Raw genomic sequence first — 18,998 nt, forward strand, 5'->3', positions numbered from 1 at the left:
GAGGCATTTGAAATGCAGGTCGTGCCCACGTATCCCGAGCTATTTGCCCGCTACGTATATCGAGCATCGCCCACGCCCTGCCGGTTTATGCACAGGTGCATTCTGTTGGGCGACAACGACAACGTGAAAAAGACGCCTACGTTTATTTTTCTTTCGTAGTGCCGCCGACGCGCGAAGAATGCGAGGAACGCGCGAGCTTACGCGTCTTGTGGGTGGCCTACGCGATTAGAAGAAGCAACAGGCTGTTAATCGTCCTTCTCGTCATTTTATTCGCCACAATTTCACGGCGTGTCGACGGCCGTGGACGTTGGTCATCGCGTTGCGAGAAAATCGACGACCACTTCCTTCGTGTGTAGATAAATACCGGATGGCCGATATGTGTCATACTTTTCCGCGTAACTCTTTTAATTCCGACCTCGTTATATAATAATCCAACGAGAAACGAAGACAACAAGGATTTTCGGGAAGTCGCAGGGGAGAAGCATACGGGAATCATGCTGGTACACGAACGTTTATTTTGAACGAATAATGAACTGGCGACTGGTACTTGGCCTGGTAAAAGTGGTATATGCGGTAGAGCGAGTGGCTCGTTTTAGAGGCTGTATAGTGGATTTAAAATGAAGCGTGAGGATTTATGTTTGTCCTGTGTACTTGATACGTGCGATATCGGTTTTTCTACGATATCCAGATCAAGTTGAAGTTCGTGATTAAGCGTGGCTCGAATCGACAGTGTCGATTTTCGGAGGTATTGGACTTTTTACGACAAAGAAGTAAGTTTGTCAATAATTGGCAATATCACCTATACGAATAACATCGGCGTTCACTTTCCTTACACTTTAGCAACTTTATAACTTATTCGTATCGTGGGTCAGAGATCGTGTAATTATACATAATCGTGTATTTCCCGTTGGCAAACCGTAAGACACGTTTCTGCATATTCTATGCCTCAAACTATAAAGACGTCCCAGAAAACTCGTTAAACGAAAGACGAGCAGTTTTTTAACAACACAAACTACGCGAGTAATATACGATAACGAAAAAACGTGATGTCATCGACACATTCATACTGTACGAAGGAGAGTAATATTTTTGGATTTCAGTCTCATGCTATTACTCAGCAGGTTAAATTTGCATGTGACAAAAACAAGATAGAAGAATGAAAAATCGGGACGGAGATTCTCTTCCGTTTGTGTTCGTTTATAACGAATTCTTGTTATTTGATTTCACGGAATACGATACACGGAGTAGCGTAAAGCGCGTTACATCATTGCGTACTACGAAACGTACACGGTTCTGAATGGAGACTGGCTGGCATGACCAAATTTGGTGCGGTCTCGATTCTGTACCCGATGCTGGATTTGTTTCCAGCTTTACTTACAACTTGCACGGACCTCCTAACACGTTTTTATGGAAATCTATCATTTCTCGCGGATTTTTTGAGATAATTCTCAGCGAACCAGCGAACTTTTTAAATCGTTCTCTTATCGTCGTTAGATTTCACGGCTTTTCAGGAAGCAAAACATTCGGAGATCGTTCGCTGTGTTTTCTTGTCACGCGTATGATTGGTTCTTTTTATTTTTAGAGGAGAGTCTGTTTATTTGGATTAGTTATTTGGACGAAGCCAGGGAAGTGCGTAGCGCGGCGAGGCCCGCGCGAGATTGTTATCGATCATCGTGTTATTGAAATTTTCTGAAACGAAAAATTAAATTAATTAAATATCTTGTGATTTGAAAATTACCTGCTGATATAATTATCAGAAATTTTCTGCATAACTTCTAAATTTATTTAAAGTACATACTTTCGTAATTGGACAGTAAGAAACACATAATACAGTTGATTATGAACATTTTTAACGAAATATAAAATGTTTTTAACAAATTCCTAAATAAGCATAGTAATATTGATATTTTGAGGTAATACGATTTTCGAGTGAATCTTTAAGATCCAATGTAAAGATAAAAAAACGTTTAAGAATTTAGCAATAGAAATGTAATAATAGTACTTAAGAAGATATAGTTTATTGGTATTATTCATCGTATTTATAAATATACTAATCCGATTATGCCTAATACACGAAACAAGATTTCCAAAAGATAATAGCACTTTTATTTATTTATTTATAACTCGTATAAAATTATTGCACCTTTTATAATTAAAATCTTCGATCGGATATTACAATTACAAATATTAGATATTAAACATTAAAATTTCATTGTTGTAAATATCGCTGCAACTATACGTTAGAATGCATTGAAACGGTATAACGAGTATATTTCTGATTCGAAGTAATTCAGTTAAAAAAGAAACTAGAAAAAAAGACGTTTGCCAATTGCCGTCTCGTTCGGAAAGGGTACTCAAGGCGCCTTAATTTTTTCGTGACACGCGCCGTCACTGACCTTGAACGAGAGGAACGCTCGAAACTGAAACGGTGGAGTCGCAAGAGTGTTGTCGGACGTGTGGTTGTGCCCGAAGTGACAAATTGATTTTGTGCAACGAAACAGGGCTTCTTTTCTATCTATGGATATTTTTTACGGTGAGTAGAATGTACGAATAGCCGGATAATATCGCGAAACCGACGGCTGGTGGCGATGCTGCCGGTTCCTATTGATTTTTCCGTGATTTCCGACAGATGGGCGTGCTGCTCTCGTTTAGACTTTTCCAATCGTTCCTGCTCGTTTTCACACCGATAAAACGCGATCTTCCGTGTTACTTTATTAATCGCTTAGAGGCATATACCTGCCTCTTGGCCGTATATGATCGTATACGTCTGAGAGTCGAGGCGGATTACGGGCGAGCTAACCTCAAAAACGAAGGGGGTAGGACCACCAAACGGGTGTCTCCCGAAATAGAGATGATTCACAACATCGCGACAAATTGACAGCTCGTGGCCTCTCCGCTCGTGCGTCTGTGCATCAACTTGTGCCGTTTGTTTCACGTTTCGCAAATCGATCATCGAAGTAGATTTCGCCAACACTTTGCTCTGTATCGTACTCTCTCCTCGATGCTCTCCTCTCGTTCCTCCCGTTTCTCTCTTACGTTTCGTTAAATGCGCGACGTGCCAAAACAATAGGACCGGAGAAAATCAATAGGCAGGCTGTAAGAGGTTAAATAGGGAAACCCATCTGCTACCACTGTTCACGAGACTTTATTAAGTTTCTGCGTTTGGCCAAGTTCGGGACCCTAGAAAATTCGTTCCGATTTCGCATCGACGATTTGCCACGGTTTTTAATTCCTCGCGATGTCACCGGGTCTTTTGTTTTACTTTGTTTTTAATCTTCTTCGCTTTTTTTCATCCGCCTAATTTTCTCCAGGAATCTTAGATAAGATATCCTTTCTCGTATTGTGCCCTTAAGGTCATTTTTTATTTTTTTGTTTTTTGAATCCATCGGGGGAAATATATAAATCAACTCTCCTTTCTTCGACGGTGTAGTAATAAATACGTAACACGTCCCGTATCGGTGTTCGATTACCTTAAATTCTTTGAAAATATCGTCGAAGTAAAATTGTCATAGCTCTTTTTATGGTCTTTTGACGGGTGGGTCATAGTGATTTTTTAAAAGCATATTGGTGATTTATCGGGTCGCGACGTTCGATTAATTTTTAGCCTTTGACGATTATTGAACTACTTTGCAATTCCCCTTCTTTCACGCGTGCCTATTTTTTTTTCTTTCTTCTTTCTTTTTTGTTGCATTCGTTTCGTCGGTTTTACTCTAACGCGAATTCTCTGAACAACCTGAAACTACTGAATTCTCTGTTCTTTTACTTTTAATAGAATTTTTTACCTTATAGAATGTTATTAAGTTTGATAAGTCGTCCGATACAGTCGGAATAAACAGAATAACAATGGAATACAAATAAGTTGGTGAAATAGTAACAAGTTTCCAAGCTAGGATTTCTGTAGAACTATATAGGCGTATATTTATAAAAAATAGGATTTTTTTTATTTAAAAAAAAAAAGAAACTGTAAATTCGAAACGGCAGAAAGCGCGATGAAAGGAGAAACATTTTCTCATTACAGATTGCCTTTAATAGAAAAAGGAATGAAAAAAGTTGGTTTAGTGGATGGTGAAACACACAGTTTTCCTATGTTTGCCGTGCACTTTCGGATTTAGAGTTCTTAATTCGCGCGGTGCGTGACCGATGCTCCTCCGCAGATTTATTTCCGTGGAATTGAGCCAGACTCACAATTTAATTATCGCGATCCACTTGGAGCCAGTTGAGAACTCGGCTTTAAGGTTTCATTGAGTTTATCCGAAGTGACGATCTTTATTCTCCGATCGACGCGAATAAAAAGGCCTCGCGGAAGCGGAAGGCCTCGAACAGCCCTCGTGACTCATTTCCAACGGAGATATCGCTCGGGATATTGCCATTCGAATGAATTGCACGATATCCAATCATTTGTAACCCCAAACTTCTTCAAATTTAATTATAATTCGTTTCAAATTCCCCTGTTTTCTCCCTTCATTTGTCAACAATATCGGGTATGAAATGTTTTAAATTCTAGCTATATCTCTAGTTCTTTTTATACGCACGGTTGGTTAAAGGCTAGGAATCCCTAGGCGCAGGATTTAAATTATTCACCAACTATTTAAGTTTATTTGTCGCTAAGCCGCGGATGTTTAGGTAATTTTCTAACAGACATAGAGATGAACGATAAACATTTATTTTGCTCCTTAAATATCAGTTAATAATAACTAAATATTTGAAATGCATAAGCATCCGCGTTTCTTGGACATACTTATTATTTATATAAATAGCGCTTGTGAGATATACAGTTTTAAAATTCCGTCTTTGTTTATCAGGATAATGATCATGAGCAAATTGCATATAAAAATTGAATATACGTACCGAAGACGGCAAGCATATGTCTAACGTACATTGAAGATATCTAATGGAAGAATTTTAAAACGTTGGAAAGAAAATATTCGGGACTTTTCTACTACCAAAAATTGTATTATATCATACGAAGGACTGCGAGTTACATAGAGTGTATCGAATTTGACTAAATAAATCGGTAGTATGTGAAAGTAGGTAGTCAGAATAAGATAGAATATGTACGTACGTACATATATGGAAATAACAATCTAAGAGACATAAAAGTATCGATGCATCATTTCTTCTGTGGACGATGACGTAGAAATCAAGATTGCATTATTACCGATGCAGTTATTATTACCGATGCTTAAACGCTTCCATTCAGGAATTAGATATTATTATTCATGCTGTCGATAACTCTGGTAAGCTGAACGGTCGCGCGTTTGATTTATTTCGTAGAATTGATTTACTTGCCATTGAAAGCGGATGAATGAACCGAGAAGACTAACTTTATGCTTTCGTACGAGTCGCGAAATCGTTACAGGCAATTTAAATTTCTTTAGAATCCTTGTTTATTTGATTTATTACTGTTTTTTATACGATAGTTTCGTTTCGAATTCTTCGTTTTCAATTAGAAATTCTACGTATCCTCGATAAAATGTTAATGTTGATTTCTTAACGTAGTTATTAATGAGAGTATCAGCTAACCGAACGATTAGTTAGTCCAACTGTTATGTAACGTATACTACATTAAACTTACAGATTAATCAACTCTGAAATAACGATATAATGTTTGCAATTGAAGAGGAATCTACTTATTCGTTGTCACTAATTATCTACCAAATAATTGATAGATTCGTAATATATTCGTAACACATCGAGTACGTAATATTTTCGCTAGCATTGCCTAAGAAACAGATAACATAAATAGCATAAATATAAAACGTAGTAACACTACTTTCATCAAGCATTGTAATAAAGAAATGTATTCATCTTTTGTCAAGTTATTCTATCGTCCCACAACGACGATACACGTTTATCGTCATCCTTGTAGCTACAATTAGAATAAAATTGAATTTCTCGCCAGAAATTAATCTTTTATCTGTGTATATAGCATAGGGCTATTCATAGTTTGCGAACGCTTGTATCATTTTTCTTTCCGAAACAAATGCCCGGTTAAAACGTTTCATTGTAAAAGCTGGTGGGTCATTGTATGGCAAAAATTGCGTCTGTAAAGGGATTACGCTTTTGTGGAACCGAGTACTTCGTTTTCGATTATCGATTCATTTTCGTCACGGTTGCGACAAAACATTTGGCTCGGCCAAAATACACGTTTGTGCGTTTGGAAGACACAGTTCCGGTACGAGCTGTATAAATAGAAGCATGCGTATGTCCGGTGCGTGTAGAATATGCGATGCTTCGAAATAACGCGTTCTTTGTGCATGAAATGCGTACGCGCGCGCAATACAGGCAATGTGCACGAAGTAACTACAGGGTTGCTGTGCGCACGTGTTTCTGCGAAGATCATAATGGAGTTACGCGCCTCGGCCAACACAGCCAGCGATGACGGGTAATCGCGTGAAATCGATTTTGTCATCGACTCGTTGAGATTAAGCCGAAATGGAATACTCGGGAGGTACAAGTTACGCGTCCGAATAACTTGGAACGTGTCATTTGTAATAACATAAATCAGCGATCGGAAGAGTCGTGGAAGAATTTTAATAGCTTCTATTTAAAACATGGATTGTACAACCTCTTTTAGAACACGTTGTCACGTTCGAAGTTGTCCGATGAGAACAGACAAAGAAAAGTTCTTGAAAGTAAGTTTTACTTTGAACAGAACGTGTAAAACGTAGAACCAAAGGTGTTTCCATAAGAGGAACAGATATTTCGTTTATGGACATTTAAAAAGTTCTCAATTATAGTAACAAATATTGAATACTATTCGATGAATAGTACTGCGAAGCGATATATATATGTTATTTATCTGTAATTTACATAGACGATACACAGTTCAATGCTTATTTGTGTTTGTCTTTGAAACGAACGCTTAGGAAAGTAAGAATGTACTGAATACATACACGATAGTTATATATAAGTATTGTACTAATGTAATATCATACTATTCGCACGTTTATCGAATAAAAGATATGAAGATCGTGACATAAGTAATTAATATCTTCGTATGAAATATAAGCCGGTATTTTTCTGTTTAAGGGTTCGTTTTTCGAAAATAAAGTTCGAACGCGTTTAGTTTAGAATCGGTGCGATACCTGTGTACGATAAATAATCAAATTTATTTTTCCCGGAAGGAATCACGTCGTGTCGGCTTTACATGTTATCTGGCCGGACCCTGTGTTATAGGATTGCTATTGTATTTCAATTTATAACGTTCATCCTTTATGATTTTCATATCTTCTATTCGATAAACGCGTGAATAATATGTTATTATATTGTTATGTATAAAACTAGTACTTTGTCCGTTTGGTACTTTTATCTATCGCACGTGATCTTATTTAATACACGTTCTAAAACAACTTGTGTCCGTGGAACTTTTATTATACAGATTCTAAAATATCTGTTCACTTGTTAACATTTGTTTCGATAAAAATTTCACAAGAACAGATATTTTCCTAAACGAAACATACAAGTTGGAACATAATTCTTTTAGAAACGAAAGATAACTGTCTATTTTGATCTCTGGTGTAAACGTTTTGCGTTCGGACGTTTCATATGCTCTGCCATTGTTATCTCTGTTTCGTCGTTACATCACGTTATCGTTATCGTCATCGTTATCGTTGTTCTTGTTATTATAATAATATTACACTACACATTCCATTTGCATTCTTTTATTCGAGCTTGATACGTTTTGTTCTTGTCGTTGCAACTTATTTACTATTTATCCCTGTGTTACTGCGATTAAATAATAACGGGGAAATAGTTAGAGGAAACAAAACGTCGAGATAAGAATGAAAAAGAATAGAGAAAGATGCGTAGAACATTAAAAAAACATTGAAAATTTCATAGGATATTGTCGATGGATAGAAATCAAAATGTTTCAACGTTGATTTGATAACCCCTGGTTCACGTGTTTATATGAATCTAATAATATTCAAACGATATACATGGCACTATTCAACATCGACGCGTATCGTCAAACATTTTCGTATTATCTGTGCGAAAGATCTGCGTAATTTTGGATAATCATGTAATTTCATGGTCATTTACTTAATATTCGTATATTTCTCCCTTCAGATTCGTTTCTTTTCCGTGGCTCCGTTTCCCTCGAAGGAAACAAACGACTTCGTTACGGGATCATTACGGCGATTGGTGAACCACATTGAGACGAAGTGGACTCTCGGAACCAATTATACGCCTTGTTACATTTAATCCTCATTAACAGGTTACGTCGCTAGTTTATGTATACTATATCAGCGATGCTGATAACAGCAATAAATAATATCTCGGTATGTTGATGTTAAGGAGAGTAACAGGATTAATGGTTATTTAAAAAGAAAAAAAGAATTACAGGAAGATCGATGAATCGATTTCGATTCGACGACGCATCGTTTGAGAGACACTGTTTGTCACGAATGCACGATCTTGCACGATGCACGTCGAGACAACGATATGCCTCGTTACTTTTTCTGCGACATTACACGGACTGCTAAGGAATTTATTTAAAAGGGGACGATTGTTCCATTAAATTGCCTCCTTGAGAATAAAAGTGCATCGTTGTCCGTAGACAACGTTGTCATCAAGAAGGATTTTCTGATGTTCAGAAGGCAACGGTGATATTTCGATAAGATTGTGGAAAGCGAATTTCTTGTTATCTATCACGCTGTAGAGAAAGCAGATAATTATATCATATTTATTGTACAACGTATATATAATGTCTAATGTATTTATTGTAAATAACTATAGTATTTAATAGTATTTATAGTATTTAACATTTAGGTACAAAGACTCGTGTAGTAAGTAAATTGCTCTTTACGAACGTAAATAGGAAAATGAATAGAAATGAATCGCAGGTTCCTCTGCCGTTATACCGTCGCTTTACTTTTATTTCATAAAGTCGTTGTCGTCAGGTATACTCGTGTCTGCTTTCGATTTTTCTCATTTCTTATTCGTATGGTTACGCAAATTGCGGACTGGACCTTTCGCGATAAATTCGGTAAGGCTCGTTTTTCTGTGACAAAGCCAACGACCGAAACTTGCGTGTATCGTATAATTTGGACATACTCGTATAATTATTTCTAACATGTTATATTATACACGGAGATATTCATCGGAGCGATGCAGGAACATTTGACGTTTTAATTAATGCGTATACGTGCAGATCTCGTTAAACCAGCAGCTATAGGAATTAAATAGAACGCAAAATAGTGTCTCGGCTAATTGCTTTTTCGATTGTACCGAGAAACGCATTTGCGGCGCATGTAAATCAATTCAAAGAAAAATGTAAGCGTCTCAGCGACGGATTTTACGTCTAATCGGTATCTAAAATGTAAAGATATACTTTCGCTTATTTGATATTCACCCTCTGTAACTATAGAACTTTGTTTGCTTCTTTTACCATAGAAGTATATATATATATATATCGATACGGAAGGGCCGAATTAGCATAAAGTGAAAAATGATGGGATATTAATCGCGACATGGAGATTGCAAAGAGATAACGATATTTACACAAATTGGTTCAAGATAATAACTAATTGCAAAACTCGTGCAATATTCAAGCAGTATTCGTCTTCTGCCCATCCCTCTAAGAATAAAAGTATCGTTTCTATTTTCAGTTGTCACGTTGCGGTAATAATTATTATACAGATACTTGACGTACGCTTGCGTGATACGAAAGAAACTTTTGCAAATGGCCTTGTTGGTTATCGAAATTGCTAGTTTGTGATATTTGTTCGTTGTCATCGTCGCTCACCTGTTTCGCTGCGACTTATTTTCATTTTCCTAGCGGTATGTTCATCCCCACGATCCATCCGGGCGTCACATTTAATCCAAGATCACCCTTGTTTGCGCAGTTTTAGGTTACAACGCGTCTAATGGATTATCCGTACATTCAGCTCAAAGTACCTTTCACTCCGTTGTCATCGATTCAATGGAGGTCCGTGTGCTGCACATAAAAATAACAATGATTCGATGTTTACTCAACTTATTAGACGATTTTAGCGTGCTCCGTAGATCAGGGTGGAACATTTCAGCTGACGTTCCGATCCTACGCAGGAGTAACTGGCTTTTAGCGTCGACGATCTTTTCGAAACTGTTCCGTTTTGCTCCTTTTTTAGCGGTACATATCTCGTTAGTTAGTAGGAGCTGTATAAAGCATAGCGTAGCAAAGGATCGGATTGTTTGGAATCGTTATCGGAAGAGGAAATGGCAAAATCTACTTAGAAATTTCCGCCAAAAAACTAAACCTAAGTCATGTTGCAGAAATCGACAACGTAAGAAGCATCGAAATAACTATATTAGACTGTATCGATTCAACGCTTGATCGTCTATTGGCCACTCACCCAGCTCACCACGAGACAGCCTTCGTTTTCCACAAATTCGCTCGTATCTTCTTTGAGAGCCGTCGAACGTTCGAACGTTCGCATGGGTTAGAGTCCTAGATCAATTTTAACCGGCCGAGACCATAGATCAGAGACCAGAATCGACAACGAAATCGCGGTCCATCGAGAGATCGTCTATTGATCGGTTGTGAAAGGCAGGCAAGCCATTAATCGCAAAATTTTGTGGAAACGCGCAAGACATTCGGGGACGGGATGACGAGAGAGTGACGAGAGAGGGTGGATGGTACGAGGCGCGTGCCGATTGATCGAATTTACAGCCGGTTAGATTGTCTCTCGTAACGTAGCTACGTGTGCAACAAGCCCGTTATAAGATTACCCGTTATGAGTCGTGGCTTTATTAGTTATCTCTCGCGTCCTTTTTTACGACGGCCCAAGAGGCCCTTTATTACATATTGTTCGGCTCGATCATTCCATCTTCCGCGCATTGTTGCCTCCGCTTTTCGACAGACTTCCTCGTTACACGTGGAAATTGCAGCGCTACCGGCGATAAACACTATCGAAAGTGAAGTTTATCGGTGAATAAGTGGCCTCGAGTAAATTATTGCAAATAACCGGTGTTGTAAACAATCGAGCCTGAAAGCCTGAAAAATTACACGGTTCATGGGGCTAGGGATCGTCGTGTCTTCGTCCGAAATCTTTTTAATTGCGACCGATGTCATCGGGTGAAGATAAAGGTCGAGAAATATATTAATAAGGCATGTAATCGATTACATCGAATAATATATCATTTTCGTTATCGAATATATCTATTTGTTAGTGGATATATAGTGGATGAGAGAGAAAGCATCTTTATCGATTACGAAAACCTAGCTTTTCCGATGTTCTTGTAAAATTAATTCGATGGGTGGCATTGCCTTGCCAAATTCAAATTTCGGAGAAATATCGTACACGCGCTAACTCGATAAATACCAGATTAGCACGTGAAAGCAGGCTATCGAGAAACTGATCGTGCAAGAACTTTGCACAGCTGCCACACCCCGCGGTCCATCGAGGACCTTGACGCCGAAGCTGGCCTTCCGGGTTATAAAATCCAGAATTTATTCCATCTCTGTCCTCGGTGTTTCTCTCGGACCTTACGACGAGTCTCTCAACGCTCGCGAACGTACAGTACGGGGCAGTAAAGGTAGGAAGAGAAAAAAAAGACAAAGAGGGAAGGGGTGAAGGTGAAAGAGAAGGGCCAAGGGAGAGGTAGAAAAATGCACCTGTACATGTGAGAAATAGAATCCCGAACTGTCATTGCGGCCACGTAGTTACGTGTACGTGAATATCGTGGGAGGGTGCGACATCGGGGGTTGAAATGTGTAGGTATATGGAGCCAACATCACCGGAGCGTCTCGGCGTTGGAGGCGCCAAAGCGTCGCGGCGCCACCCCCGGCGCCCGCCATAACGCCGCCAGCACCCACCTCCCTCGATTCTCTCCAACTCCTATCTTCCCTACTCTTCCTCGTTCTAGCGTTCTCCATTCCCTTTGCATCTCTTCTCTCGGCTTTTTTTTCTCTCTCTCGAACCGTCCTCTCTTTTCGTTCATCCGTGCTTCTTTCATATCGTTTTTTCTTTATTTCTTTTTCTACGGTTATCCCGATGATTAGTAATCGTATCAAATCAATCTTTGTGTATCGTAACGGTGATTTTATAAATAAAATTATCGAGTAAGTTGAAAGACCGTGCGTCTGTGGTAATGGCAAAGATAGGGAAATCAGTAGCGAAGGGTTAATAGCTAACTCGTAAAATCTTCCAAACGTTCGACGATTCTCCTTTCGTTTTATAGAATATCTACTTTTTCTCTCGTCATCTTGTCTTTGCACAAGCTTCGTCCGTTAATTGTCGTCTTCGAGTTCGATGTTTGTTCTCGGGGATGCTGAATTTTACGAAAATCTCGTTGGCGCCGTCTTGCTTGTTGTCTCGCGAAAATAGAGTTCTCCTGGTCCTCTGACGTTTCAGCCGATCCGTAAACTCTCTCGGTCAACGATACTTTTTTGCTTCTTTCGTTCTTCGTCTCTGTCACGTGTCAGAACAGTCCCGGTTGCACCTGCTCTACCTCCGGGAGAAAATTTTCCCCTTCCCTTCATCCCTCCACCTTTCGCCTTTCCTCTCGAAGAAGTTAATACTCGCTCGATGCGTTGCACGACGGAGTTATCGATATGATTTCTTTCCGGCCGTTTCTTCCCTTTGTTCTGGCCAAGAATAATTCAGTGCTTCTGTATCTGTTATTCAAATTGTGGCCGCGTTTTTCGCGCGTCTCACGCCGCGCACCGGCTTTGAATTTCAAATCCGACGAATCACACGATAGATCGATTACTCGAAGTAAGAGCGACAGGATTTAGTTTTAGATATTCATACCTGTGACTTTGCGTTCCACGATGGCATTTTGTCTAAGTTCCTACTTTTCTTTCTGCTTCGTTCAATTATTTCAAACGAAATATTTAAATCGCAACAAAGTACGATTATATAAAGAGATAAAAAGTAATTGGTTTACTTTGATTAGTTTTCAGAAGTGCCTGAGAAAGAAGCTGCAAGAGTTGTAGACACACACGCACACAGGAGGAACGAAGTATCCCGCGACGTAAGAGAGAAACGATTTTAAACTGTAAGTACCAACGATTCGAGCAGTCAGTTCCGATTTGCAAATCACGTTTGCTCGGTGGCCGGTTCGCTTTCTCGTCGAGATCCTCGTAAAGCTTTACACGCTTCTGCGGCCTCTTCTCCGACTTTCTTCGTCCCTCTCGGTCGACTATGAGTCAGACGAATCGTGAAAGTGTCTACTACCCCCGCGATATCCCATAAACTCAGCCCTGCGGACCCTGCCCTCGCGTCAAGTCCACGAATTTATCTCTATTCCGCGAGACAGCCGGCCGAACGATCCTTCCTGCGACCAATATGGAATACTTCTGGCCCATAAGCCCGAAAACGCGATACTTAATTGCGACAAATATGGCCCATAAAATTTGAATAGGCATCCGGCATGATGAACGAGGGTTCTTCGGGTCACACGCACCTTTTTCAGCGAATCGGTTGCAGGTTGATTCCGTGGTTTCGCTGTGTATACGACACGGATCCGATTAAGTTTATTAAGACCCGCAGAAGACAATGATTTTTTATTCGTAAAAAGATTTCGTATACGTTTCGTAAGCTTGAAACTTTTTTGGAACGGGCAAAAATTCAGCTGGTGGATCGTAGTGGATACGGGGCGTGGAGACGAGGACGAAGTTCAGGTAGAGCATGGACGAGTTTCGCGAAATTAAATTCTTGAGGGAAGGTTGAAATTTTCGGCTCGAAGGGTTAGAAGCGAAAGTTGGCGTCTCTTGTTCTTAGAATTATTTGGAAATTTGTACGAACAACGTCCGTGAAAAGTGAATCCAGTGCTATGACACAATACGTCGATACTGTCGAATTTCCCATATAGTATCTTTCATAAATCAAGTATAGAGTGCTAAACGAACCGTTGCGAACGCCGCCAAAAGTCGCAGATCTCTGCCGACTGATTTCGCTCGTATCTCGTTAAAGTATCTATATTCTCTGTTTCGTGGTGGTTGATCTATCTACGCATCTGTCGTGCTTTGCACGCGAACGGCGTTTAGCGTGCGTTGAATTTGTTTACTATTTCGTATCGCTATTGGAGTCGTTTTAGGACTTCGATCGTAAATTGCATAGTTTATTATCCGAAAGATACATCGGAAAATATATCGTATCAGTATCTTGTCGGGCATGAATTTTTATGACAGCAGTAATCGCGTATCGTTGTTGAATAATTTGTATTATTTGTATCCGATGTTTATGGAGTTTAGAACGATTATCGATACGAGTTGACCGTGACCAGCGACACAGATCGCCTACGAAGTGTTAAGATTCATAATATCGAGCAGATGTCAGACATCCGATTATCGTTTTCAGGTTTTATATTTTTTCATCTATCCAAGTAAGATATTTAAACGATATTTACTAGAAACAGAATAATCGCATTCGCCAGAAAGCCAGCGTAGCGCAGAAATGAAAAAAATTTGAGCTTTTGAGACTGCTAATTTGGCTGTTAGGAAGGACGCGATTGGACACATTGATTTATCATGATGCACGAGCACACCGTTCAGAATACGCGTATCTCGGTGAGGTTAAACAAGCAGCCAATGGTAATGGTCCAGACATTTTGGCGCCGACGATACGAACTGTTGTACAAAGTCGTCTACTAACAAACAACCAGCGCGCCAAGTCCGATCCATACAGCACTTCCGGTTTTGCTGACGACCGGCTGGAAGTTGGGATGGCGAGTTTACGTAACCTCGAGCTCCTGCGTCCCTCTTCCTTTTTTACTTTTCTTCTCTTCCCTTTTTTTTCTTCTTATCTCCTCGTTAAATTCTCATCGACTTTTGTTAACTGCAGGGAACATTAAATTTTTACATTGTTTCATACTATAGTCGCTTGTATAACTACGGTGGGTTATCTTTTAATTTAAAATCTCTTTAAACAATATCGCAAGTTCCATCTTCTACTTATAAGAAAGTGTATAAATCATAGTAGTTCCAAATATATATCGGCCGGTTCGTCGAAAAATAGCGTGAAATGTTTCAGAATATGTGTAAACGTTATATTCCATATATATCGAAGACCAACGATACCGAGCGTGCTTAATGAAAACGTACTTCTAAAAAGGTTGACGCGTGTGCGGCCACCGCGTCACGTTGCCCGATTAACGGTATCTCTAAGCTCGCCCATGGTGTATCGACTTGGACGAAGCGGCACTTTCGGGAACAAAATTTTGCATCAGAAGTCGGGGCCATATGGATTTAGGGCGGGCGGTAAGTTGGATCGACAGGCGCATTGTCAGTGCGATTAATCGAACGATAAGTTGGACCGTATACGAAGAGAGTGATTGACGCTACCACGATAAGGCTTGATGGCTCCGAGAGAGGGACAGTCCAATCGAGAAAATAAGAGAGACGCGGAAGGAGTGAACAAAAACCGTGAAAAAGGGATACTCTCAGCGAGGTTCTTAGCTTTGTCCCTGAAGAAAACCACCCCACGTGTTCCCGCTCTACCTTTTTCCTACCTTCCTTCCTCTTATCCCCTTGCTCCTACGTTTAACAGAGTAAATCGTATCCACCCTCGTCGTGTTTCACAATTGTTTCGGACCACCTTGCGGCTCCCTTAAACGTGTTTCGATAGCGAAACCTGGTAGTTTCCCCTCGTTCTCTTTGAATCTCTGACGCTGTCGTTCGAAGGAAATTCAGGTTTCTACTTAATTTTAGGTCCGGTAATAGCCCGGGCTTTTGCTTAGATTTTATAAATATTATTTGGATAGAAGATTTGTAGTTTGTAGTAACTGCGAGATGATTGAATCGTGTATCGCTAGAAAGAAATAAAACAGCCTTTACCGCATTCGCGCGGAATATTATACTGCTTCACGCTTCGATCTTCTCTGCTTCTCTGGAACTAATCCATTTTTGGCCCTAGAAGGGTGAATCATCCCTTGTACCATGACATTTCGTTGAATTTCGCCTCAACCACTTAATGGATGACAGAACATTCATGGAACAACGGCATTTCGACAATTTCCTCCTTGAATTATTGAAATAAAGTTACAATCGATTTTGTTGTTATTGTATACTTTTGAGATATAAAACACGAGATATCTCACTGACGGTACGTTGACAAAGAGAAATGATAATTCAGATTAATAATTTCATTTATCAATCTATTACTTACTTCAGTCGGGCAGTTAAGGAAAGAAAGGAGCAAAATGTCGATTGTTGACGAAAGGAAGATCGTATTCTTGCTTGAGAAGGATGCAAGGTGTTATCATCCCCGTACTGTTTTGCAAGCATTCATGGTCAGCTAGCTGACGTTCGAACGAAAGTGCCGCTGCATAAATTGCCTGTACATCTCAATTCACCCCCCGGGATGGTGACCATTCTCTTACACGTCGTGCTCCCGAGTGACACTCTCCTGCCCCTCGATGGCTGACCTCCCTCCTGCGAACTCGCATTACCATCCCTTTGCACCCCCTCATCTGCTATAGCCCGATCCTCGTTCAACCTTTTGTGCGCTTGCTTGTTTAAATTCGGCCCCAAGAAAATTACCAAAATCGTTATGAAAATTTTCGACTGATCCGGGAATCTCAAAGCTCGTCTTCCTTTGACAAGAGATTAATCGAACGAATTGACCCTATCCAAAGCGAAAGATTGCACGCTGTTTCTCCCCCTTTCCGGAATATTAGATTCTTTTTGGATTTTACTTACAGGGTTTACATACAGAAACAGTTCACGGAGTTTTCATTAATGAAATAGCTTTGGGTTAGTCACATTTATTTTTCATGTCGAAACAATCATCGTAATCAAGCTTGTATCGTTCTCCCAAAATTTATACTATTCGTTTTAAAATTCGTTTTTAAAATTTTAATTATTCGTTGTATCAAAAGAGAAGGAGCTGCGATTTTCTTTAATCATCAAAGCCCAAGGAAAACTTCCATCGTCCCTTCGTCAAGACAAAAAGGCGAAGAAAATGGTACTGCAAGATGATTCTTTGATACATTTTTTAAAAAAATGTTACTTGACAACTTCGTTTAGATCGCCAAACATCAAGACAAATTCTCATCCCTCGAAGTTAAAAAGAAAGAAATATGAAGAAGATCGTGGCGAAAGATAGGTAGATATTGTTAACTGAAATTTCAACAGAAGCGTTGTTCTTTCTGGCGCGTATGTATGCGTGCGCGACGATGCCCAAGAGGGGTGGCTGGATCGCTGGATGCGACTCAAACTCAGTGGGGGTAGAAGGAAAACTACCACCATCGGTGTCGACCAATCGCCGTGTTGAGTCAACGTCGTTCTATCGGCGCATGTGCATCCTCTCTGGTGGTGTCTTTGGTTTGGGTACCGCGCGCAAGGCCGCAGACCTATCACTTCTTTGGCGACAGCCGTCGGGGTAACATCCTTGTTCTCGTCCTAGTCCTCGTCCTTGCATTGCCCCTCAACATCACGAATACCAAAGTTCTCTCTCGGTCTCTTCAGTTTCAATTTCAAATTCGTTCCTCCTATTATCTCCTTGTTTCCTCCATTCGTTTTCCTTTGCTCTTCTATATTTGTTCGTTTCTCATCCTTTCTTTCCTTCTTTCGTTACGGAAATTTGTTTATCCTCGGTTGAAGGTCCCCGTTGACTCTGTTAAAATCATCGGTCGACGCGTCCTTTGATTTGTTTTCGTCGTTAGTTTTCCAATTTTCTTCGGGGACGAATTGATTTTTCATTTTGTTACGATTTAAGATAAGTTCTTTTCCTTTCGAGTATTTTTTAAATTTTCTTTCACCGTTGGGTGTCGACTTGGGTGTCGATTCAGTGTCTTTGGTTTGGAAATTTGGAGGTTTCTTTCGAGATTTGCCTCTGTCTGGGTACTTCGCATTTTTCGAGGTAACACATTTTTTATTTCTTGTTCCCGTTTGATAATTCCGTTACATCGTGACTTCGGTTACTTCAACTGCGTATAGTACGTATTATATTTTTATCTCAGAGAAATAGAATTTCTTTCAAATGTTTATCTTCTTATTTTTCCGAATCTTGGAAATGATAAATTTCGAAAGAATCGTTTACTCGTTTTCAAACACAGAGAAATGTAACTTCGTTCGCCCACGTTTACTCAACATTTATTTCGAAAATAATTTACGTCGGTATTGTTTTTAATCGGTAATCGTAGGGCTGTCGCGACAGGAAAACATCTCCCGTGCCTTAAAGTGCCGTCCAAATTCGACCTGGTGACAATAAGCTAACGCTTTCATTTCACCTTGTTCTTTTCTTCTTTCTTTTTGTGGAAAAGGCCGTCCACGCTGCTCTCGTAACTCGTACAGATGACTATCTCGACTGGTCAGAGCCTTACCGAAACTGTGATCTTTTTAACCGATCGAACTCACCGTTCGCAGAGTTTCGATCGAAAAATTTCGTTTCACCTTTCGAGCTTACTTTTACGAATTGGCTTCGTGCCCGTTGTGCGCGAACCAGTTGCCTTAATTCGAGTTTAAGGGTCATTGAAACTTTATCCCTATCCCGACATTCTCCTCCCCTATTCTCCCTCGGATTTTTAACGAAATTTCGACGAAAACCTCGTCCGTCCTCTTCTGTGCCTTTCGAACTTCACAAAACTTCTCTCTCTGTCTCTCTCTCTCTCCGTTCTCTTTATTGCGAAATTGAAACTAGTGTCAAACACGCGCTCTTACACATACACACCCATACAATCGTCGCAAAGAAGGAGCAAAACGGTGAGAAAGAAAATTTCTGAAGTTTTTTGAACTGCTTTGTGCCGTTTCGTACGAAAATCCAGCGACAAACAGAAGAAAAAACTCTGTAATCCAAATGGAAATCGAGACAAACGAGTGCAACATGAGTTTCGACCGGTGAGTAAAAATCGCATGCATGTACACGTGTTGTTGATAGTTTGCAATACGTATCTTATGGTAGTATTGGTAATTTTATTTCACTCGATATCTTTTCTGTGCGTTGGTTTGTTCTTGTTAAATCTAGGATAAATATTGGCTCACTGAACTTTCATTCTGTTTCTTGTTAATCGTGTTAATCTTGTTAATCTTGTTTCTGGCTTGTTAATCGAGTAACAAGCTTTATTCGTTA

The 18,998-nt window shown here is 39.8% G+C and overlaps 1 protein-coding gene across 7 annotated transcripts in view; it reads left to right on the plus strand.

Moving 5' to 3' along the window:
- Positions 1 to 235: 235 nt before the first annotated feature.
- LOC117213510 (talin-1) overlaps positions 236 to 18,998 on the plus strand; it is a 48,308-nt gene continuing 29,545 nt past the window's right edge. For 3 of the 7 annotated variants that reach the window (XM_033458900.1, XM_033458906.1, XM_033458907.1), the window contains exons 1-2: positions 2,384 to 2,533; positions 12,883 to 12,984. The gene's annotated coding sequence lies outside the window, so the exon portion shown is untranslated. Of the gene's footprint in view, positions 771 to 2,383; positions 2,534 to 12,882; positions 12,985 to 18,542; positions 18,767 to 18,998 lie in introns of those variants that run through there. The other 4 variants (XM_033458901.1, XM_033458905.1, XM_033458903.1 and 1 more) reach the window with 4 other exon arrangements.

Source organism: Bombus bifarius, unplaced genomic scaffold, assembly GCF_011952205.1.
Source record: "Bombus bifarius isolate JDL3187 unplaced genomic scaffold, Bbif_JDL3187 scf7180000009111, whole genome shotgun sequence".
In the NCBI taxonomy this organism is placed as follows: Eukaryota; Metazoa; Arthropoda; class Insecta; order Hymenoptera; family Apidae; genus Bombus; species Bombus bifarius.